General features: G+C 36.9%; 1 protein-coding gene across 2 annotated transcripts in view; it reads left to right on the forward strand.

The window, feature by feature from the left end:
* CSN1S2 (alpha(s2)-casein) overlaps window positions 1754-24661 on the forward strand; it is a 41263-nt gene continuing 18355 nt past the window's right edge. Inside the window, exons 1-4 of one of the 2 annotated variants that reach the window (XM_021100497.1) lie at window positions 1812-1852; window positions 4223-4286; window positions 6012-6032; window positions 7173-7298. The gene's annotated coding sequence lies outside the window, so the exon portion shown is untranslated. Of the gene's footprint in view, window positions 1853-4222; window positions 4287-6011; window positions 6033-7172; window positions 7299-24661 lie in introns of both variants that reach the window. The other variant, XM_021100498.1, reaches the window with a different exon arrangement.

The following is a 24661-nucleotide window of genomic DNA, read 5'->3' on the forward strand; positions in this document are numbered from 1 at the left end:
TTGGTGTCTTACTGTCACACATAATCCCGTCTTCCTACTGTGTTGAAGAAGCAAATGGTGGATGGACTAATGCCTACATGTGGGGGTTCCAACCTAAAATATGAGTGAGTTAAACTTAATTTTAGCTGTCAAATTTGTACACAGGCATGTGTCCATTTTTATAAGCTGGCTGTTGTGTGTTTGCTTTTTGTTGTTGTCAGTACGCCCTCCTGAGCAGCAGCTCACTTTTCATTCACTGGACTGTGAATGACAAAGGCCTATGAGAATAGCGCCTAGCAGCACTGCTTAAATAAATCAATGGAGAAATAAATGGAGGAAGAGAAGAGATAAGTGAGGAATGCAGGGAGAGAGAAAGAATAGAGAAAAAAGGATGTAAATCAAAATGAAAAATGACAGATTTATTCTTAAAAATCAGACTGGTTTCAATGATTGCTAAACACTAAACTCTATATAGCTTACATTCTATTGAGAGTATACTAGAGATAGGAGTTTTTTCTTTTTCCTTTTTTCTTTTCTTTTTTTTGCCTTTGTGAGAGACAATATATGAGAAAGATTTTTTTTGTGTTTTTTTTTTTTAGGGCCGCACCCTTGGCATATGGAATTCCCAGCTAAACGTGGAATTGGAGCCCTAGCTGCTGGCCTATGCCACAGCCACAGCAACATGGGATCCATCCAAATCACATTTGTGACCTATCCCACAGTTCATGGCAACGCTGGGTCCTTAGCCCACCATAGAATCCATATCCTCATGGGTACTAGTCAGGTTCGTTACCTCTGAGCCACAATAGGTACTCCATGGTTTACCTAAACTTGAAGCGATTTTATGATATTCAGTTTTGAATACATTAAATTATCAAACCAGTGTCGAAGGGGTGAATTTGTATAAAATTTGCTCAGGGACTTAGTTAAACCTAATTTTTTCTTTTTTTGAGGATAGTCATGTTAACACATGGCTTCCATTGAGGGACATGAGCCCCTAAAACATAGGAAGGAAATTAAATTCCAGAACATAAGCAGCAAGTTACTATGTGAGATATAAAGTACCAAGCCCTACAGTCATTTGACTTTAAAAATAAGAATTATTATATCAGACAATCCAAACATTAATGGATTTTTGCAAACATCTGCATGCACTTTAAGACCTAAACTATTCTACAATCAATATAATAAAAGTATATTTTCACAATGAATAGGAAACACACTTGAAATAAATGATGACTCCAATTTTACCGTGTCAGTTATCACTATTTATTTGACAACACATAAGATTTGATAAGACGGGGGTTCTCCTGCAGCACAGCAGGTTAAGAATCCAATGTTGTCACTGTATCGGCTCAGGTTGCTGCTGTGGCTGCGAGTTCGATCCCTGGCCCGGGAATGTCCACAGGCCACAGGCACAGCCAAAAAAAAAAAAAAAAAAAAATGAGGAGATGGTGTCATTTTTAGCATAGACTTGTTTGCTCTGACAGGATTCATTAAAACAGCATAAATGGTCTTCCACAGAAACATTTCTACCTTTTCCATTCACGTCTACATTTGGCCGAGTTCAGCTACTTTTCCCTTTGTCTTATTCAGAGATTCTAAAACTAACACAGGGATTAACCTTTGTTGGGCCCATTGGTTTCCTGTCACTCTGCTTCACAATCTTCTATTGTAAAAATCACCCTGTTAAGTTTATTTTTAGTATCTGTGGGGACAGATTTGGGGCAGTATTTTCAGTTCTATAATATGATCTTATAATTAACATAATTTATGAGAGCACATGGAGGATTGCAGTGTATTTAAATACTTACCAGTCCTCTAGAAAAGCACAACCTCTCCTAGAGCTTCAGAATTGCAGCTTCTCTGACTGGTGAGTCTCATGTTGGGGAAAATGGAATATATTTATGTGCAATATAGTCCAATAGCTTATTCTAAACTTTTACTTGCTAGAATAAGTTAGAAACCATTTATAAAATCTTTATTATGTAATTAATTTCTCATTGCACAACAAGCGACATGATGGTTCTGTGTCAGGATTGAATGTGAGTTCAGGCTTTCAATGCCTGTGAATTGGCAGCGATCATTGCACAAAGTGATTGAGCTGGAAAATGGAGAGGTGCTCCCTCTTTTCTGTTGCTGGGCTGCATATCCTAGCAGCCTTTATACCTCCTTGCCGAAATATATGATCAGCACTTTGTTAGTCATTTCTTTGACCCTTAGCCTTTTAAATTTTACAGAAAAATCATCTCTGGAGTAACATCAGCTCTCTTTTTGGAAATGTGTATTATTGCAAAGGTTAAAGTAACATTTTTCAAAGTTACTGTATACCCAGCACTAATCAATTTGTTTCCCTTTGCTTTTCCTTTTCTTTTCTTTTTCTTTTTCTTTTTTTAGGGCCACACCCGTGGCATATGGAGGTTCCCAGGCTAGGGGTCAAATCGGAGCTATACCGCCGGCCTATGCCACAGCCACAGCAAGGCTGGATCCAAGCCACGTCTGCGACCTACACCACAGCTCACGCAATGCCAGATCCTTAACCCACTGAGACTGAGCAAGGCCAGGGATTGAACCCGCAACCTCATGGGTCCTAGTTGGGTTTGTTGACCACTGAGCCATGATGGGACCTCTGGCTTGTCCTTTTCTTCATTGGAAATAGGTTCTGGTTTTTTTGCGTGGTTAAAACTGTATAACAGTTCATTTTGTTTTAATAATTTATTTATTTAAAACCTGTACATTTCATTATATTACTATTACTATTTCAGTACATTACATTACTATTTCAAACTGTTATCATTGTGTCCTTTGGGAAATATTTTGTTAGCATACTTAAATTGTCTAATTGTCTGTCCATGTATCTATCTATCGATCGATCTAGCAATCTGTCCAAGACAGCTTTCTGTGAATTTCCCTCAATCTTCTCATTCCTATAAAGTCCAGATATAATCAGAACTAAATGTTACATCATTGTTTGTATCATTACATGACTGAATATTTGGTTTCATTATTAGGTGATAGGAAAACTTCACCAAGAAATGAAAATTTTCATAGTTTGTTGCCACAGTCCCGTGTTTAAACAAATTAAGCAAAATCACCAGATAAGGAACATGGAGACACCCTCAGTCTTGAGTTAAGATTGATATGTTAGATATTAAGAGTTATTTAGCAAAAGAATATTTTCTTCGGTTGTAAGACAAATATGCTATTGTAATTTTTTTCAAAACTGATGATTGAAAGCATTTACTCAGTATTGCCTATGTTTAGAGAAATATTTTTATTTAGATATTTAACTAAATAAATAGTTTGATTCACTGTCTTTTTAAAAACTGGTATTCCCTGGTGGTCTAGTGGTTAAGGACCTAGCATTGTCACTGCTATGGTACAGGTTTGACCCTGGTCCAGGAACTTCTGCACGCCGTGGGTGTGGCCAAAAAATGTTTTAATTTAAAAAAATAAAAACAACAGAACTAGGTTCATTCGTATCTACAGAATTATATAAACATATCAAAGAGTCCCAGATTAGGTTAATTATGTAGAATGAAATTATTTGGAAAATTAAATTACCAATTCCATTTTCAATATATCTACCAATATTTTCCCTCAAATTTCTTTTCAATTTGACTTTTCTACCCAGGGTCATTTAGTTTTCTAATTACACTGCAGCATTACAGCACTTACACAAGTCTTAGGCCAGAAACCTGGTTCTTTTTCACTAACTCTATCATAAAACTAGGCCCTGTTGCTTGTCATTCGACCTTCTAATTCTCTTTTAAACTCTGCCTTATGAGTCCTAATGGCATTTTGTAAAGTCCCTATCATCTCACAACAATCTAAGTGGTCAGCCTGTCTCCAGTTTTGTCCTTTTAACAAGCTGAACTATTTCATGTTGATGCCATGTCTCTCATTTGTGTGTGTGTGTGCCAGCTAATCCCTTTCTTTAATATGCTATACAATGTAGCGCAAGGTTTACCGCTTTATTTACTTCAATGCTCCCATACTCTTAGTCCAAGATGTCCATCTGGTGAGTGTTTATAGCACGTTAATGTTTCCTGATGACAGCACTTATCTTTGCTTATCAAGGTCACTGGCTAGTCTCTAAGGGCCATGATGTCACTGTGTTTCCATAGTCTTTGTATTTCTAGTCTGTTTCGAAAAACCATTTGGAGAGGAGTTTGATCACTAAATCACTGACTTATTAGTGCAGAGATGAATGTACTACTAATTTTTCAATATGCTTTCACAGGACTCGCCCAAATATGAAGATCCCTCTTTTTGCCTTTTTAATGGCTCTTTTGGTTGCCATGATTGTAAGTATGATTAGAAATTGTAAAGAATATGATACCACGAATCATCCAAAGTGATTCTCTCACGTCATGTGTTCTGTCATATACTGCATGTACCTGAATGTGGCTTTACACATTTTATTGTTTTTATGGACAGTTGCCTTGAATTAATATGTATAAGTTTATTAAGGACCTAGAATAAATCTTGAATACCTCTCCCCACACACACACACATAAAACATACGGATACTGAAATAAAATCAGCTAAATGTAAAAATTAAATCTGTTAAGAGCCCAATTAACTGTGAGATGGAGAGGCTGATAAAGGACATACATATTACAAGCTCTACACTCACCAGCTGTTAGGAGTTCCTGGCGTGGCTGTCATTTACCGCTGTGTGTCACAGGTAAAAGGGACCTCTCTGAATTGCTTTCCTCTTCCTTCTCCTCCATCTTTGAAGGTAATGATCCTTTGCTATACAAAACCTTGTCAGTTTGATTAGGTCCAATTGGTTTATTTTTGCTTTTATTTCTGTTGCTTTGGGAGACTGACCTGAGAAAACATTTGTAAGGCTGATGTCAGAGAATGTTTTGCCTGTGTTCTCTTCTAGGAGTTTGTAGCACTGGGAACTCTGTCTGGTCACTTATGATGGAGCATGATAATGTGAGAAAAAACAATGTATACATGTATGTGTGACTAGGTCACCATGCTGTACAGTAGACAATTGACGGAACACTGTAAACCAGCTGTAATGGAAAACAAAAATCATTATAGATAGATAGATAGATAGATAGATAGATAGATAGATAGATAAATATAAAGTAATGATCCATTTCTTCTGTTAAAAACAATGATCCATTTCAGTTTTGTATTCTTTGTGTCAAGATACTGAGATATTTTTCAAAAAATAATAATTTTCCTTTTACTAATCCAACTAGCCCTGGCAGATGTTTCTCAAACAAGTTGGTTAAGACATCAAAATCTGGGAGTTCCCATTGCGCTCACGGAAATGAATCAGACTAGCATCCATGAGGATGCAGGTTTGATCCCTGGCCTTGCTCAGTGGGTTAAGGATCTGCCGCTGCTGTGAGCTGTGGCGTAGGTCACAGACGTGGCTCAGACCCCACGTTGCTGTGGCTGTGGTGTAGGCCAGCAACTGCAGCTCCGATTCAAGCCCTAGCCTGGGAACTTCCATACGCCGAGGGTGTGGCCCTAAAAAAAAAAGACATCAACATCAAAGTCTATCAGATTATTTTTTCTAAAAGAAAAGAAGGAAAAAACTGAGACTAACAGAGGAAAACATACTACCAGAATCTATCAGCAAAGTAAATATTTGAAATTAAGTTCCTTTTGAGCTACTGAAATATATCCATACCCCCCAAAAAAGAAAGTTTTACTTGAGCAAATTCAAATTTTAAATTTAACTTTCATCCTCTGTTCACAATGCTACATTCTCCTCCCTTGTACACACACAAGCTTGTTCCAGAGTGAATTGATATTTGTATCTAACCTGTTAATGATAGCAAAAATCTTTCCACTCATTTTAAAGATGTCATTAAACAAAACACACAAAGAAACTAGTTTAGTGTATCACTAAAAAGTAATTAAATAATTAATAATTTAGTAGACTGCCTAAAATTTTGCCTCCATTTTATTTAAGGATAATTGTTGCAGCTAAATACATTTTACACTCAGTCTGAAGTTGTAAAATTAAGATATTAACTGATTTCTTTTTTTCTTTTTTCAAGGGCGCTGATTCATCTGAAGAGGTAAGATAATTTCCCTCACCTGAAAAGGTGATCATTAGACATGTATCAAAATTTAATCAGTTCTATATTTTAACAGAAACATGATTGATATAGAAAAAATCATGAAGGATCCCCCGATAATGTGGTGGAATACAAAGATATTTTCTTCTGAGTGTTGATTATATGAGATGATTCCATGCTAAACTCTCAAACCTATTTTCATAGTGAATGGCTAATGTGTACATTTATTTATTTATTTATGATACAGTGGGAAGCACCCACAAGACTTGTGTACTAGTAGCATTTAGATGGAAACTCAATGCCACCTTGAAGAAACCAAGTTTCTCAGAACTCAAATATCTTTGGTAAATCGTTGCCTTGGCCTAAAGAATAATTGAATTTATAATTTTATTAATCATAATGTATGCCTAACAGGGCATGGAGGTTGCAAAAAAAACGCATCTAATGAGGACAGTTCCCACTTTCTGATTCTTTTGGAAGATGATGAAGTCATTAGATGGTATTAAACTGACCATATTAAATAAGATTGAAAATGTCATTAATTTCACATTCCCTTAATGAAATGTATCCCTAATCTTTCATTTTATTTTGACATGTCATATCAATGTGATAAGGTCTCAAAAATTCTTACTAACCAAGTAAGTAGATGAATTAAAAATAGCATCAAATAAAAAGATGTAAAAGGCAAGAAGAACGATATTTGGATTAACAAAAGGAAATACTAAAGAATGTAGACGTTTTAAGAAATAACATTCTCATTAGACTTTAAGGATAAGAAGCAATTCCACCTACCCTGGAATTATTAGTAAATTCCTCCTTCTGGAAAGTTCACGGATGGGCAAAGGAGGATAAATTTAAAACTTTTTAAATTTAAAACTTTTTTGAGTGGTGTGCTATAATCCATAGCCATATGTAACATACTCCAACAAAATTGTCAACATACAGAAAAAATGTAAAAGGCTTATCATTTTTACCTTTCTTACAACATTTTTCATATAAGAAAGTGAAAACCTATTCGAAGTTTGAAAAATAATCACCCTACCAACATTTACGACCTAAATTATAAATGGAAATTATTGTGGAATGCTGCACTCTCGTTGTCTCAATTCTCTGCAATTTTCTTTCCTTGTTTGTATACAGAGAAGGTATTACTGAGCTTCATATCTGCCATATCAACCACAGCCATATCCACCAAATCATCCTCATCGTCTTCCTTATCAGGAGGCATAAAGTGCCTCTCAGTAAGCACAGAACATGATCACAGAGGTACGTCAGGTCTAATGACATTTAACATTTTTCAGAAGTATCAATGGTGGTGACTTAAAACAAGAAAAAAAAAAAAAAAAAAAAAAAAAGCAAGGCATAAACCCCAAAACAGTCCCTATTTGAGACATGCAGCTTGGGAAGCTCTTTTAAAGTGCACTTATTTATCTAAATGTTTCCAAGAGAAAATTTCTGTCCTACTATGGTTAAGAGGCTGGGCTCTGGGGACCAGATCACCTGTGTTTGTATACTAGTTCTGACGACTAGCAGCTTCAGGACCTCCATGAACTATTATTAATCTTTCTGAAAACTTAATTTTCTCATGGACAAAATAGGTGTAATAATAATCCACTTCATAAGCCTGGCAAAACTCCCAGAAGAGATATTACATGAGAGCCCTTAAACAGAATTGTATGAAATTGTGACTGCAGGCTGACCTGGCACTAAATTTGTGCCTGGATAGTGTTTAAATCTTTTCCATCTAAATGTAAAATTTGGAGATGCTGAACAAGCACCACGTGGAGAACCTGTCAGAAATGTAGAGTCTGGAGTTTCCCTGGTGGCTCAGTGGTAACGAGCCCGACTGGTATCCATGAGGATGTGGGTTCGATCCCTGGCCTCACTCAGTGGGTTAAGGATCCGGTGTTGCTGTGAGCTGTGGTGTAGTTTGCAGATGTGGCTAAGATTCCCATACTGCTGTGGCCGTGGCTGAGGCCAGCAGTTACAGTTGGATCCAGCTCCAGTTGGATCCCTAGCCTGGAAACTTCCATATGCCATGGGTGTGGCCCTAAAAAGACAACAACAACAACAACAACAAAAAAAAAAAAAAAAAAAAGAAAAAGAAAAGAAAAGAAAAGAAAGAAAGAAAAGAAAAGTAGAGTCTGAAGCAACACACAGACCTAATATACCAGGATCTACATTTTAATAACTTCCCTCCATGATTCATAACTCAATAAATTTTGAGAAATTTTGCCTTGGGGATTCTGGTGAGCAATTAGGATAGGGACTACTGCTCTAATATAAACCAATGACAATATAAGGGATTAGTACCTGTTTACTAGTAGAAAGTCAATTTTATTTAAAATGTTCAAAGTTTCATTCTTTATAAAACATTAACTATTTCACTGCAGAGTAAAGCAATATTTATGGAGTTTAAAAAAAAGTCCTACAATTTAAAGGTTTAATAGTTGCAAAAGATTTTTCATTATTTAAAAAGCAGGTGGAGAATTTATTTAAATTATATTGTCTGTTACCTTTAATGACAGAACAGAGCCTGATCTTGACACCCTAGACATTAGGTAAAAGGTGAAGATATTTGATCCAAGAGGGATATATTAAAATCTTATTTGGCAGAGATAAGTATGGACAAAATGTACAGGCTGTATTCAAGTGCCAGAGAGACTGAACTAGGTTGGTAAGAGAAACTTCAAGAAATATAAGACGCCCTAAGAAAAGGCAGTCAGAAGACTGCAGACAGATTGAAAGGAGGAACTAATCAGAGAAGAAGAGAAAAAGAAACAGACCCAAGTTGTCAGGACGGGATTAGCAAAATCAATGTGCTCTTCAAACACAGTTTTCAGAAAACAGACATGGTTCTGCTGCTGTTTGTCTACCTGTTTCTTTGTTTTTTTTTACTTTTATTTTAATTCAGTGAGCAATTGTGTGTGTGTGTGTGTGTGTGTGTGTGTGTGTGTGTGTGTGTGTATTTATGCATATATGCCTCACTTTGAGTAAGGGAAGCTGAAGAAAATAATTTGGCTATGTTCATTTTGAAAGAGAATAGCATTCAGATTGAAAGGTCAAGTGGGCTAAATGCAAACATCAGCCACTGAATCTCATGTGAAAAGTAACAAGTGGAGATTTAAAAAAAAAAAATACACCTCTGAATTTTTCAGTATTTATTATTTCTTATGTCCCTGACGTACCAGGAAAAGTAATTGTAGCACCATAAATAGTTTGGCTAGGAGATTTGGAGACATGGAAATAAATAAAGGAGTTATTTTAAAGTTTGGAAAGAAACTGTTGAAAATAAACCCTGTTCCTTGTGTTACTATTTTAGGACTTCAGGATCCAGGTGAAATTGTATTCATTTGGTCATCAGATATTTCCTAACCATATCTGAGCAGTCAGTGAGACAGCCCCTGGGGATATAAATACCAGGAAGCATAAATCTCTGCATCTGACAGCTTATCTAGTTTTAAAGATGGCACAGGAAACTATACCCATTACTTGTGATGGAACATGAGAAAAAAAAAGTATGTATATATATATAAAAAACTGGTCACTTTGCTATACAGCAGAAATTGACAGAACATTATAAATCAGCTATAATAAAAAATTTTTTAAAGAAAAAAAAAAAACCTCCATAGCAGAATAGTTCATAATAGCCAAAAGTGGAAGTGACTTAAATGTCCATCAATGAATGAATAGATAAACAAAATGTAGGATAGCCATACAATAGAATACTATTCAGCCATGAAAATGAACGAAGCGCTGATAGATGCTACAACCTGAAGAAGCCTTGAAGTTTATCCTAGGTGAAAAAAATATAGTCATCAAAGGCCATATATTTATGATTCCCCTTGGATGAAAATCTCAGGTTAGGCAAATCTATAGAGACAGAAAGCAAACTGGTTGGTTCTTAGGGCTGGAAAAGTTGAGGGGTTTGGGGAGTTTGGGGATCACAGCTAAAGGCCGGGGAGTTTGCTTTTCTTTTTTCTTTCTTTCTTTCCTTCTTTCTTTTCTTCTTTCTTTCTTTCTTTCCTTGCTTTTTAGGGCTGCACTTGCGGCATATGGAGGTTCCCAGGCTAGGTGTTGAATCAGAGATACAGTTTCTGGCCACAGCCATAGCCACAGCCACAGCACTGCCAGATTCGAGCCATGTCTGTGACTTACACCACAGCTCACAGCAACGCCGATCCTTAACCCACTGAGCAAGGCCAGGGATCAAACCCAAAACCTCATGGTTTCTAGCTGGATTTGTTCCCACTGCATCACAACAAGAATTCCTGGGGGTTTCTTTTTGAGGTGATGAAAATATTCTACAATTGACTGTGGTGATGCTTCTGCACCTCAGTGAATTGTACACTTTGAATGAGTAGATTGTATGACATATGAATTATATTTTAATAAAGGTATTATCAAAAATAAAATAATTTTTTTAAAAGATGGCTGTAAAAACAAACAATCATCAGTCAGAATATCATTTGGTATAAAAGGTATGAAATCAAATGGGTTATTTCAGCATATTATAAAGTAGGAGTATGGCAGGTTGAGTGAAAGGGACTGTAGACAGAAAATACGGTGATCCACTGAGAAACCATCATGATACTTTAGTATGAGAAATAAGAGCTTGAGCCAAGACAGTGTTAGAAATAGCACCAACTTAATGTAAACTCTGATTATATAACTTTTTTTGACCACATTTTTTTTTACATGAAGTGTTTTAAATAGTTAGTTTTTGGTCAAGGATCTTTGCCATGTCAAATAAAAGCTTGCATAATGAGAACAAAGATAATTGCAATAGGCAGAATGTTCAAACATCAGAAATCTGCAAGTGTAGCAAAAGCAAACAGAAACAGGCTTTCCTTTCTAGGTAGAGAAGGGTAAGCAAAGATTAGCAGAAACTTTTCGGGAAAGTTGGGCAAGCAGAGGGAAGTAACCTGAAGGGTCTGACAGAAAAAATGTCAATGGCAATCAGCCGAATCTCAGGATAAGCTGTTAAGGGGCAAGTTCCAGTTCACCTTTTAGTGCTTGTTCAGACTCGGGGGCAAGCAGAGATCAGGGTCACTGAGGAAGAAGGGAAGCCTGATTCACACATGGAGAAGACACAGCAGGTGTAACATTGTGAACACTTGGTCAGACACAAAGGAATGCATATGGATGCAACTCAAAAACAAAAAGCATAATGGTTTAAAAAAAAAAAGCATAATGGTATTCGTAATGATGTCATTAGTTCAAATTTCATTTTTATTGTTTATTTAATTTTTAGAAAGTTTTCTCTTTATCCACAGGCTTAGTGACAAGTTCCATTTAGCTGGTCCTCATGATGATTCTTCTCAGTCTTCCTCATATCTACAAATCTCAGCCCTCAGGGAAAAAAAAAGAAAGAACAAAAAATTCAGTCAATACTGTTAGATGAATATCACATACCTGAGATCAAATATCAATACTTTTAAAACCATAGTAAAAATATTCTTTGAAGTATTTGATTGCTTTCTACTTTCTTCTATGTGTTAAAGTGTTAAAATAAAAAAAAAAAACTTACCATGCATAATAAATTGATCTTTCAAGCATATACTGGATATCCCATTGTATTTGTTTCCTAGGGCCATAATAAAGTCCAAACTGGTGGTTGAAACCCAGAAACTTAGGTTCTCACAGTTCTGTTGGCAGAATCTCACTCTTCTGACAGCTCTAGACTACAGTTCCTTTTTTCTCCTTCTTAGTATCTGGCATTGGTGGCCAATTTTTGACATTCTTTAGATGCCTCACTTCAACCTCTGTTTCTGTTGTCATGAAGCCAGCTTCTCCTGCCATGTCTCTCTTTTTGTAACGACACCAGTCCTATTGGATTAAGAGTCCACTTTACTCCAGTTATGCCTTTATCTTAACTCACTGCATTGGCACTGACCCAGACCTCCAGAGAAAGTCACATTCCAAGCTATTGAGGCTTAGGAGTTCCCACCATGGTGCAGCGGAAACAAATCTGACTAGGAGCCATGAGATTGCTCAGTGGGTTAAGGAGCCGGCATTGCCATGAGCTGTGGTATAGTCCGCAGACGCGCCTCAAATCCTGCGTTGCTGTGGCTGTAGCATAGGCTGGCAGCTGTACCTCCAATTCGACCCCTGGCCTGGGAACCTCTATATGCCCCCCCACCAAAAATAACCAAGGTATTGAGGCTTAGAACTTCAGTATACCTTTGGGGGAAAGACACAATTGAATCCATGACATTAAACTTCTTCTTAATTTTCAGCCAAATTTTCTGCTACTATGATATGCCAATCCTTCCTACATTCTTCAGTGCATCAGTATTTCTGAAGAAAAGATGTACAATGCTAACTAATAATCTTCTGGGAAAATAATTTGGAAGAAAGCAGGTCATGAAATACCTGGATAGTTATTCAAAGGGCAAAGCAATAATTTAGACAATCTCATTTTAATATTGAAATATTCTGTCCTAAAAGAAACTTTTTTTTTTTTTGGTCTTTTCTATGGCTGCTCCCGTGGCATATGGAGGTTCCCAGGCTAGGGGTTGAATCGGAGCTGTAGCCACCAGCCTATGCCAGAGCCACAGCAATGCGGGATCTGAGCCACATCTGCAACCTACACCACAGCTCACAGCAACGCCCGATCCTTCACCCACTGAGCAAGGCCAGGGACCAAACCCGCAACCTCATGGTTCCTAGTCGGATTCGTTAACCACTGCACCACAATGGGAACTCCCTAAAAGAAATCTAATCCAAGCAGTTGCATGAGGCACTAGAATGCTAATCAAGATCTCATCTTTTTTGTAATCCTACTTGTAAGGAAAACTGATTCACATTTAGCATGTAGCTGGAAAGATAATCTAAGCTGTAAGATACAATTTTTATGAGATAGAAATTTTATTCACCCAAATTCGTGGAGATAGGGCTTCCCTTTCTGAGAAAATCAGCCTGAACTGAGGGCCAATCTTCAATCTCCAGAGGGCTGAGCACAACAAGGAAGTCTCCTGTGGAACCAAAGACTTTTGAAGGGAAAAAGAGAGAACTGATGGTTTAGATGCTGAGCAAAGAGTCAGAGTAAGGAAGTAGTAGATGCTGAGTTGTGTGTGTAGTGTGCTTTCTCCTAAACTGCCTTTTCATCTTCTACTTACATACTTCTGGTGTGAAAATGACATTTGTAACCTAAGAAATCCAATACAGAACTCTTTGTTGTGTCCTCCCTTAGTTCATTTCACTGTGTAGTTGCTCAGATTCAATACATGAGAATAATCTTTGACTTTTTTTCCCACAGACCTTCACTTTTTACATATGGCCAATGTATATCTGGTATGCTCTAACATTAACATACATATTTAAATTATATACATTTGAAGTTACTCTAATATATATTAAATATACCTCATATGTATATTTAGTCAAATATGTGTATATTTGACTAGAACCTCAACTCAGTACTCAGCAGTTCATTATCTAGTTTTAAAGATGGATATAAAAACATGTTAATTGTCAGCCAGAATATCATATGATAAGAGTGATGTGAGGAGTTCCTGTCATGGCACAGTGGAAATAAATCCAATTAGGAACCATGAAGTCATGGGTTCGATCCCTGGCTTTGCTCAGTGGGTTAGGGATCCGACATTGCCATGAGCTGTGGTGTAGGTCGCAGACGTAGCTCGGATCTGGTGTTGCTGTGGCTGTGGTATCGGCTGGCAGCTGTAGCTTGGATTGGACCCCTAGCTTGGGAACCTCCATATGCTACAGGTGGGGCCCTAAAAAGACAAAAAGACAAAAAAAAAAAAAAACCAAAGTGATATAATGGGATGACTTATTTAGGCATGTTATAAAAGGAGGACTTTGGCAGGTAGAATGAGAGGGATTATGAGAAACAATAAAGTCCCTGGGAAACTATCAAAATAATTTTGCATGAGCAACGGCAGTGTGAACTAAGAAAATGTTAGATATAGCAACAATTTAGTGTGGACAATGATTACATCAATTTTATAGAATAATCTTAATGTTTTCTTTATATGAAGAATTTTAAATAGGCACAGGTTTTGGTGAAGGATCTTTTGTCAAATCAAAGGTAAACAAAAGTACAGTCTGATAAAGAGAGACTATTCAGAACCAAGAGTTTTGAAAAAGGAAGAACAAGCAACTCTGAAATCTGCAAAGACCTCAAAAGCAAATAGAAACAGAAAGAGAGAGAAGTAAAATTAGCAAAAACGTTTAGGGAAAGCTGGGCAAGCAGAAGGAAACTGGAACAGGAGGGAAAGGGGCAGGGCACAACCTTTGAAAGGGAGGCATAGCTCTTGAGGACACCAAAAAAGGGATGGAAGCAATGAGACCCAAGAGGGTGGAAGATTGACTTCCAATGGGCCTTGTGCCTCATTATGTACTCAGGGTAGTACATTAGCTAAATGACACTCCCGCGGGTGCCAGGACAATTCTGTGGCCAACAATAAAAGGCTAAAAAGTGGGCAGTAGCCTAATTCCTGGAAATCTCCACCGGTTTCCACCCCCCCAGAATAGTGGGAAAATGCTCCTACTCATCAGCTTATGAAATTACCCAGCCCATAAAAACCACAAGGCATTCTGGGGCCTCTCATTCTGAGATGCCCACACCCTGTCCATGGAGTGTGTTTCTCTCAGGGTTACTCCCTCACCTTTTGCATCAGATCATATTTTGTCCGTGGAATGTATCTCCCAGGCTACTCTAGGCTTCCGACATGGCCCACACTTTGTCTATCTCCGTCCTTAAACAACTCCTTACCTAATACTTTGATGCCCACTTGAATCCTCCATCATTGAAACATAAAATCTGAACTCCAGTGTGTGACTTGAGACCAAGTATATGATTTTAAAATAAGAATGGGTTCAAGTCCTAATCTCTAATCTGGGTTTTGGCTGGACTTGTGTCCTGGCCAGTGAGTTCAAGTTCCAATCTGAATTGTGAGGAATCAAAATGACTTGTAGGATCTAACTGAAAAAGCGTCCCCTGTGGTCACCTGATTTCAGGATAAGCAGATAAGGAGGCACATTCCACCTTTTAGTGCTTGTCCAGGCTTGGGGTGAGCAGAGATCAGGGGCACCAGGGAAAGAGAGAGTTTTGATGAACAGGAAGGATACAAAGCAGGGAGTTACAAATGGGGACTTGTGAACACTTGGTCAGAGACAATGGGATGGATTCGCTATCACTCAAAAGCAAGCAAGCAGAGTGATATTAGCAAAGACTTCACCTGATTTAATAAAAAGTATATTTTCTCATTTTCTGCAAGATTGATAAGTCCTCTTTGCTTTGGCCTTATGATGATTCTTGCTACTTTCCTGCTGTGTCCAAACCCCAGCTTTCTAAATGACAACAGCGACAAAGAAAAGAAAAATGTTTTTAAATTCTGTCAGTTGTTTTCCATGAACAACACATATCTGAAATCAATTACCAAGATTTCTAAACAGTAGTAAATTTACTCTCTGAGGTATTTGAAGGTTTTCCACTTTCTTTGCTAAAGTACTTCAGAAATTAAAAAAACAAAAAATACTTTCATCATGGCTCAGTGGTAATGAACCTGACCATTATCCATGAGAATGAGTGTTTGATCCCTGGCTTCACTCAGTGGGTTAGAGGATTGGCGTTGCTGTGAGCTGTGGTGCTCATCGCAGATAACAGCTCAGACCTGCCATTAATGTGGGTGTGGTATAGGCTGGTGGCTGCAGCTCTGATTTGACCGCTAGCCTGGGAATTTCCACATGCCATGGGTACAGCCCTAAAAAGACCAAAAAAAAAAAAAAAAAAAAAAAAAAAGAGAGAGATAGAGAGACTTGCCATGCATAATAAATTGATCTATCAAGCATATATTGGATATCCAATTGCATTAGTTGCCTAGGGCTGCCTTAACAAAGTGCCCAAACTGATACTAAGGGCCAGTCACCAATTGCCAGGGGTTGAACACAACAGAGAGGGCTACTGCTGGGACCAAAGCCATTTGAAGGGAACAAAAGGAGAGAACTCAGGCTCAGCTGCTGAGCAAAGAAGAGAGAGTAAGGGTTAAGAGATGCTGAGTTATGTGTGTTGCATGTGCCCTCCTGAACTGCCTTAGAACACTCCACTTACACACTTTTGGTATTTAAAAGACATCTGAAATGTACTAAATGCAAAATAAAACTCTTTGTTAGGCCCCTTTCTGAGTCTCAGTTAATTTCACTGTGAATTTGTTTAGATTCCAAAAGCCTAAGAATAATCGGAGATTTTTTTCTCATCTGCCTTCATTTTTAACATATAACCAATGTATATTTGGTGGGCTCTAACTCTAATATTAATATGTATAACATATGTATATACACACACATATATATACACATATATATAAGTACATACATATGATAAAGCCTCAACTATTTGTGACCACAGCGAGTGTTATTCATAAAGGAGATCAACTAGAGCATGGTTCAAAAGATATAGATGGCAAGAGGGCATGTGGACATCCTACCAATTAGGCATTGTTAATAAATTAGGCACTGAGAAGGAAACTGGCTTTGCGATATACTTTTGAAAGAGGCTTATTTGAGCATCAGCTATTACACATGTGATCATTGGCTTAGCACACAACTAGTTCCTTCTACATGTACACATTTTTTTCAAAATTTTAAATTATGGTTCTTTCCATTTCTGGTGACGTGATTCTGGCCAATTAACCCTATTTTCTCTAGTGTACTAACGTCCTAAAAAAGTTACTGGAATAATTACTGTAATAAAATTTCAAGGCACATATTCGACGCCTGACAGAGAGCAGGTACTTAAAAGTGGTGGCAAGGATATTTATCACTTTCTAGAATTGGGGGCTAGGTGCTTTCCCATGAGTCATTTTTTGAAATCTTTACACAACCCTGTTGAATCATCCAGACAAAGAATCAAACATTGGACAGATTAAAGTTACTAGCCTCAAATCACAGCACTAGTTTATGATATAGAAAAGAAATCAGTATTAGAGCCATTAGCTTTCAAAGTCCATGCCATTTATAAGATTCCCACATTGCCTATATTAATTTCTTTTTGCTATAACAAATTACCAGAAATCTAGTAGCTTAACCTAATGCAATTTTTTAAAAAAGCTTTTGTTAAAGTAAAAGGGTGGGGATATGAGCACGATTATGAAACTTATCACCATTGTCAAGACCGTAAACATATCCATTGTCTCCCAAAGTCTTCTTCTACCCCTTTTATTACTATTATATTATTAATTATTATTTTGTGTGTGTGTTGCAGTAAGAACAGAATATAAGATCTACTTTCTTAGCCAATCTTAAGGATAGAATACAATACTCTTAGTTATAGGCAGTAATGCTGTATAGTAGTTTTCCAGATCTTACTTTGCATAATTGAATCTTTGTGACTTCTATCACCTTCCCATTTGCCAAATATGCAGCCTCTGAAAACCACAGATTTACTCTATGCTCCTATGCATTTGACTATTTTAGATTCTACATAGATGTGAGATCATAAAGCATCTGTCTTCTGTGCCTGGTTTATTCCAATAAGCACTATATCCTTCAGGTCCCTCCATGTTGTCTCAAATGGCAGAATGTCTCCTTTTTAAAGGCTGAATAATACACCACATTTTTACTCATCTATCCATCTGCTAATGAACAGTTAAGTTATTCCCACATCTTAAATAATGCTGCCATGAACATGGGAATGTATGTGTGTCATTTTGAGATCTTGATTTCACTTCCTTTGGATGAACAGCCAGCAATGGTATTGCTACATCAGAAACAGCTCGATTTTTAATTTGTGGATTTTTAATTTTTGGATTCCATGCAAAGAGGTTGCATGGAATCACATTCCCACAATGAACCAGGGATGCCTTTTCTCCATAGCCTCACTGATACTTGGTACCTTCTGTTTTCTTAATATTAGCCATTGTGATTGTAAGACTTAAAACAGTAGCCTTCAGTTTTCCCTCTCCTGCCCTTTGTGTTACTGTTGTTATATTTTTTATTTATTTATTTAGGAATAATTGACACTAAATATTATGTTAGTTTCTAGTGAACTACATAAAGATTCACTACCTACATATGTCACAAAAAGATCCCTACAGGAAGTCTAGGAACCATCTACCACATCTTCCTTATAAGGACTCAAGCAAAATCACTACCTTTATTCTTGTTCTTGTGGTTGCCATATCTTTAAGTACATGAGAAAATGTAGAAGATAAATTCTTACTGACTACATCGATGAGATCCAATTTTTGTTAATTACATCAACAGATCTAATATATTTATGTTCTAAACTATATTTGCATTCACCTATAACTTGTCTATTATTTTTTTTACATAAATGTTTTGCTCAAGTTAGATCACAAAATTTCCTGATGGTGACCAAATATACTTTCATTTACATGAGGAGATATATTTGGCTCAAAATCAAAATTGAAAAAGATTGCTCAATAAAGAGGCGGGGTGACAGAGTACTCTTGAATATGAAAATCACGGAATAAAATTCAGTGTTTCCTGGCTTGATTTCAACCATGTCTTTATACTCATCAATGACTTCCCTGGACCTCTCTTCCGTTTCTGGTAAAATTAGAGGCCCTTTCACCTCAGGGATTCCTTGTATCTAGCTACTGGGAAATGTCATTCATGATTAGTGAATAGTATCCAAATACTAATGTATGCTCTTTTCTGAATTTAAAATTACAAATGAGTAGCAGAGTCATCATTTATCACCTTGTAGTGCATGGAAAAGAAAGAAGGTGGTGGGTAACAGGAAAAAAGAAAAGAAAAAAATAGTTTAGTAAACCCATCAGCAAGCACATATTAGAATTTAAGAAGTTGAGGAGTATTTGTGTTTTGATCTATGTTCACTGCTAGTTTTACAAGTCTTTAAATAGAAATTGCTGGTTTAATATACCAATTACTCCATGATCTGTATCAATTCTGTGTTTAATCACGATAGTGGCACCAGGGTGTTGTAATTTTACCTTAGGAAACTGTTTGACAGTCTATATTCAATGTGCATCTAACATATGACACAGCCACACCATTCCTTGGTCTTATCCAAGAGGAAAAAAAAAAAAAAGTAAATCTTCAAAAATCCTTGTACAAATAATATAGCATCTTTATTCGTGACAGTCGCAAACTAGAAACACCAGGGTGTCCTTCAGCAATATACAAATGTGTATATTCTTACAATAGACAACTCAGCAATAATTACAACAACATGGATTAAATAAAAAAAAAAAACCAATATGCCACGGGACAAAAGCTAGACAGCACAGAACATACGCTCTATGATTACATAGAAATGATGTTCTAAAACAGGAAAAACTAATTATTGATCAACTCAGAAAAGTGATGGTTTCTGAGAGGGGTGATCAAGTGGGAAAGCATAGAAGGAAACCCCATGGGGCGATAGAAAATTAAGGCACCTCAACCCTGGTGACTGATACATTAGATACTTAAAATATGTGCATTTCAAGGAGTTGCCTGGTGGATCTGGCATTGTCACTACAGTGGCTTGGGAATCTGCTGTTGTAATGAGGGTTCATCCCTGGGCTAGAAACATGTACACACTGTAGGTGCAGCCAAAAAAACCGTGTATTTTATCATGGATAAATAACAGTTTATTAAAAGACTTTAATTAATGAAAAGAAAAAATTTGATCACTACAACTGAAGGTGAACTGTCCCCACTCAAGATCATTTCCATCCACAGTTCCTCAGAGGTACCCATGATTGTTTAATTAGAGTGTACACTTCCCAGGCATTATACTATACCTAAACTACACATGTGTATAGCTATTCCAATAGATAGCAGACATTTAGTTTAAAAAGGATTGTTTTTTTCTGTGTATTAAAGTAACATTTTGACCTTTAGTGACAATTGCATGTGTGTTTTCATAAGATTTCATTCCTAGATTTCTCAAAGCACACCAAAAATAATTGAATTCATCTTATTTTTAGAAAAATAAATTTGTTATCATTCTTTACAACTCACATTAATTTAATGTTGTTTTTTGCTGCCAAAGACCATTTCAGACTTAGAAATTCATCAGTGTCCACATTTTTTCCAATGAGTCAGTATTCACTAATCAGTAATATTTTTCATGATAATTAGCATCTCTTAAATTATTATTAGCTCTTACTAACCTGTGTTCCTGTTTTGTTTCTATTATCAGAAGTCCCTTGGCCCTTTGGATTGCTTATGATCTAAGTCTCAATTCCCTTAACTCTGAGCAAACTCCCCCCATACATTATTTTCTTTCTGGACCTCTTGATTCTTTTTTTTTCCTTTTTTTTTTTTTTTTTTTTTTGGTACATTCCCATGGCATGTGGAAATTCCTGATCCAGGGATCGAACAGCAATCCAAAGCACTGCAGTGACAGTGCCAGATCCTTAACCCACTGGGTCACCAGAGAACTCTAGGACTGCCTGATTCTTAAAGACATTTCTGCATATAACTGTCTTAATAAACTATCAATACAATCAATGTAAAGTATTAAACATTATTAACATTAAACATATGACGACAGGTATCATATACAACGTTAAACATTAAACATATGATGACTGGTGTATACCCATTGGAAAAAATATGGGACTTCCTGTATTATAGGATTTCCTTCCTTTCTTTCTGTTGAACTATATCCTATAAAACTTATCTACTCTGGGTCTTTTATTTCTAACTGGTGGTAAGACCTTCCTTTTCTTTCTGTTCTCATATTAAGCTATACATCAGTAACATCAGAAAAGGCTGAAACGATAATAGCTAACACTGATAAGGGCTTTGTCTTTAGTCTGTTGTTTAATATTTTCCCCAATCCCACTAGATAGCTAAATATCATTGTATGCTGTTTATTTTGTATTCCAACTTAAACTTCTCACTGGTATTTCAAACTTTTTATAAAACTAAGCTCCCAATATTTTCCCCCAACCAGCTCCTCTCTCAATCTTTGCCATCTCAGTAAATAGTAACTAAATCATCGCAAGTGATCAAGGCTGGGGTAATTATTGACCTTTTCCTTTCTCTCACACTTCACCTTTAATCTATTAAGTTCTATCCTCTCTAATTTTCAAAATATATCTAGAATATTACAATTTCTCACTACCGCCTCTGCTGGTGTAAACACCTCTAGATTATTATAATAGGCTCCAAATTGATCATAGTTTTTCACTTACCCCCTCAGTCTACCTCTTAGTAGGTAATCCCAAATTACCTTCTACTCCATTAGTTTCCAGTGGAATTATTTTCTCAAAATCCTTTGAATACCCAAGAACTCTGCATTATTGTTTCCATTTGCCTCTCTGTGTTCGTGTCCACCAGCTTCACCATTTTCTAGCCACACTGGTCTATGAAAAATTTCTCAAATTTGCCAGGCAGACTCATAAGTCAGGGCCTTTGTAGATGAGCTCTTCTTGAACTATCCACATGCTTTACTGCCTTTAAGTTTTATTGTCTTGCTCAGGGAGACATTTCCTGGCCAGACCATCTAACAGTGACGACCCCATCTCTACAATACTCCCTAATCTCTTTCTCCAATTCAGTTTTCTCTTTTGCATGCATCATGATCAGGCCAATAATTTATTACTTATTATGGGTTCATCTCTCTCAGCCAATTAAAATATAAGCTCCATGAAAGCAGATTTTTCTTTCATTTATGGATTTCTTTTAGATACTTAGAATAATTTCTGGCATATACTAGATTCTCAACAATTACTTACTGAATAAAGTAAAAAAACCTTAACTACAGTTCAAACTTCAGCATCTGTCCAAATATTTTGTTCATAGAATGCATTAAAAAGTTCAATTACAGGAGTTCCTGTCGTGGCGCAGTGGTTAACGAATCTGACTAGGAACCATGAGATTGTGGGTTTGATCCCTGGCCTTGCTCAGTGGGTTAAGGATCCGGTGTTGCCGTGAGCCGTGGTGTAGGTCACAGACACGGCCTTGCTGTGGCTCTGGTGTAGGCCAGTGGCTACAGCTCCGTTGGACTCCTAGCCTGGGAACCTTCATATGCGGTAGCTGCAGTCCTAAAAGGACAGAAAAGACCAAAAAAAAAGTTCAATTACATCAAAGATTTGAGATCTTTCTACAGATGGTTCAAATTTCAACTGTATCTTCATTAACACATGGGCATTTACAAGGCAGATAATGTGATGGAAGGGCCCTCCTGGTCAGATGAACATGGGACATTTCATGGTGCTCTGGAAAGATTTCTGAATGAGGCATATGACATGCCAAAAATCAGGGCCAGAAAAATCTTCTGGGAAGGTTTCGAATGACTTTAAATTCTATGTTAAATATCTTAACATTACCCTAAACTATTAAAAAAAAAACATAGAAATGTTTTGATTCAATAAAGTCACCTGTTTCATCCATTTTAGAAAGAAAATATTTGTGAGGAAGTTATCGAAAATGAACTCTGGAATAAACAGATAAGAGGTTGGACAAACTTTCAGAAACTGTTTATAATGATCTAAGCAAAGGTGATAAACTGGCACAGAAACAATGGATTGAAGAGGTCAGGAGGAAAAAGTCACAAGTATGAAGACTTCTGAGAAGTCTGGTGAAGAGTGAAAGGACAGAATGGATGGACGATGTGTTCAGTGATTGACACAGAATGATGAAATCATATGTGTGGAATGAAGAATTGAGGGTATCGTAAGCTGAGCAAAGGAGCAAGTACAAGTGAAACAAGTAAAACTGTAAGATGAATAAAGGGGAAACATATAGGTAAATTCTTAGAGGATAAGAGGTGCAGATGAACCCGCATCTCATAGAGAAGTGACTCATAAAACAGCTACAGTCATAGAAATGAATAGGCATGGTTGTCTGATTCTCATGCTCTCAAAAATTAAAAGCAACAAGAAAGAGCTGAAACCATGGCTGCTAAAGGCAATTTGTCCCAATTGCTAAGGGAAATCATTTTAATTTCCCTATCCACCAAGTGTCAGGCCAACCTAAATGGCAAATACGTGAGGATGAAAAGCCAGATTTCTTCTCTGGAGGACAAAGTTATTTAAATAGTTCCACCAAAAAAAAAAAAAAAAAAATGATGGCTAGGCAGTGGTAAAGGAGACAAAGAAATCAGAAACAGATTAAAAAAGAGCAGTTCCATGAAACAATCCCATGGGAGAAATAGCTTTAATCTCTTTAGTACCCTCTGTAATCACTGGTCTTCGTTAGTTATAAGAATGTGATTATAATATGTCTTGATGTGGACCTATTTGGGTTCAACTTCTTTGGGGCCCTATGTGCTTCCTGAATCTTGATAATTGTTTCCTTTAGATTTGGAAAGTTTTCAGGCACAATTTCTTCAAATATATTTTCAAAACCCTTTTCTTTTTCTTTTTCTTCTCCTTCTGGAATTTCTATTATGCATAGACTAGCCCACTTTATGTTATTCCATAGATTTCTTATATTGCTTTCTTGCTTTTTCATTTGGTTTTCTGTCTGCTGTTCTGACTGGGTGATTTTCATTATTCTATCTTCCAAGTCACAAATTCATTTCTCTGCATTATTCATTGTGCTCTTTATTGCCTTTAACTCAGTTTGTGTCTCTGTAAATGAACTTTACAATTTTTCTTGGTTTCTCCTTATATTTTCTAGTTCCTTTCTAAAGTAATCTGCATTACCATTTATATCCACTCAATTCCTTCATATTCACCCTTAATCCCTTCAGTATTTTCACAATTTCCCTTTCAAACTCAATGTCCATGAGACTGAAGAGGTCTGTTTCATTGTTTGCTACTTCAGGTGAATTCTCCTGTTCTTTTAACTGGGAATGGTTCCTGAGCTTCTTCATTTTGCTTATATTTTTTCTTTTTCTGTGAATTTGGGGAAACCAACTACTGTAGTCTTAGAGGATTATTTCTATAGAAGAACGCCCCTTTGTATTTTGTGGGAGGTTACTATTTATTTTTGGTGTGGGAGTTTGGATATTTGCTGTCTCTTTCTTCAGTGTGAGCAGGCTGTTATCCCCAGGATGCTGAGTGTGTTTCCAGGGAGAAGGAGGCAATAGGCAAGACTAGTAGTTAGTGCCTGGTTGCAGTGCTCCTGCCAGCAGCAAGAAAGTAAACAAGTGGGACCTAATCAAACTGACAAGCTTTTGCAGAGCAAAGGAAAACATAAAAAAAGACAACCTATGGAATGGGAGGAAATAGTTTCAATTGTTGCAACTGACAAGGACTTAATCCTCAAAATATACAGACAACTTATACAACTCACCAGCAAAAAAACCAACAACACAATTGAAAAATGGGCAAAAGACCTCAACAGACATTTCTCCAAAGAAGATATACAGATGGCCAACAAGCACATGAAAAAATGCTAAACATCACTGACTAAATGAGAAATGCAAATCAAAACTGCTATGAGGTACCATCTCACACCCATCAGAATGGCCATCATTAACAAATCAACGAATAACAAATGCTGGAGAGAGTGTGGCGAAAAGGGAACCTTCCTGCACTGTTGGTGGGAATGTAAATTGGTACAACCGCTGTAGAAAACAGTATGAAGGTACCTCAGAAAACTCGATATAGAACTACCATATGACCCAGCAATCCCACTCTTGGGCATACATCCAGACAAAATTTTCATTGAAAAATCACAGGCACCCACATGTTCGTTGCAGCACTATTCACAATAGCCAAGACATGGAAACA

The sequence above is a fragment of the Sus scrofa genome, chromosome 8 (assembly GCF_000003025.6).
Source record: "Sus scrofa isolate TJ Tabasco breed Duroc chromosome 8, Sscrofa11.1, whole genome shotgun sequence".
Taxonomy (NCBI): Eukaryota; Metazoa; Chordata; class Mammalia; order Artiodactyla; family Suidae; genus Sus; species Sus scrofa.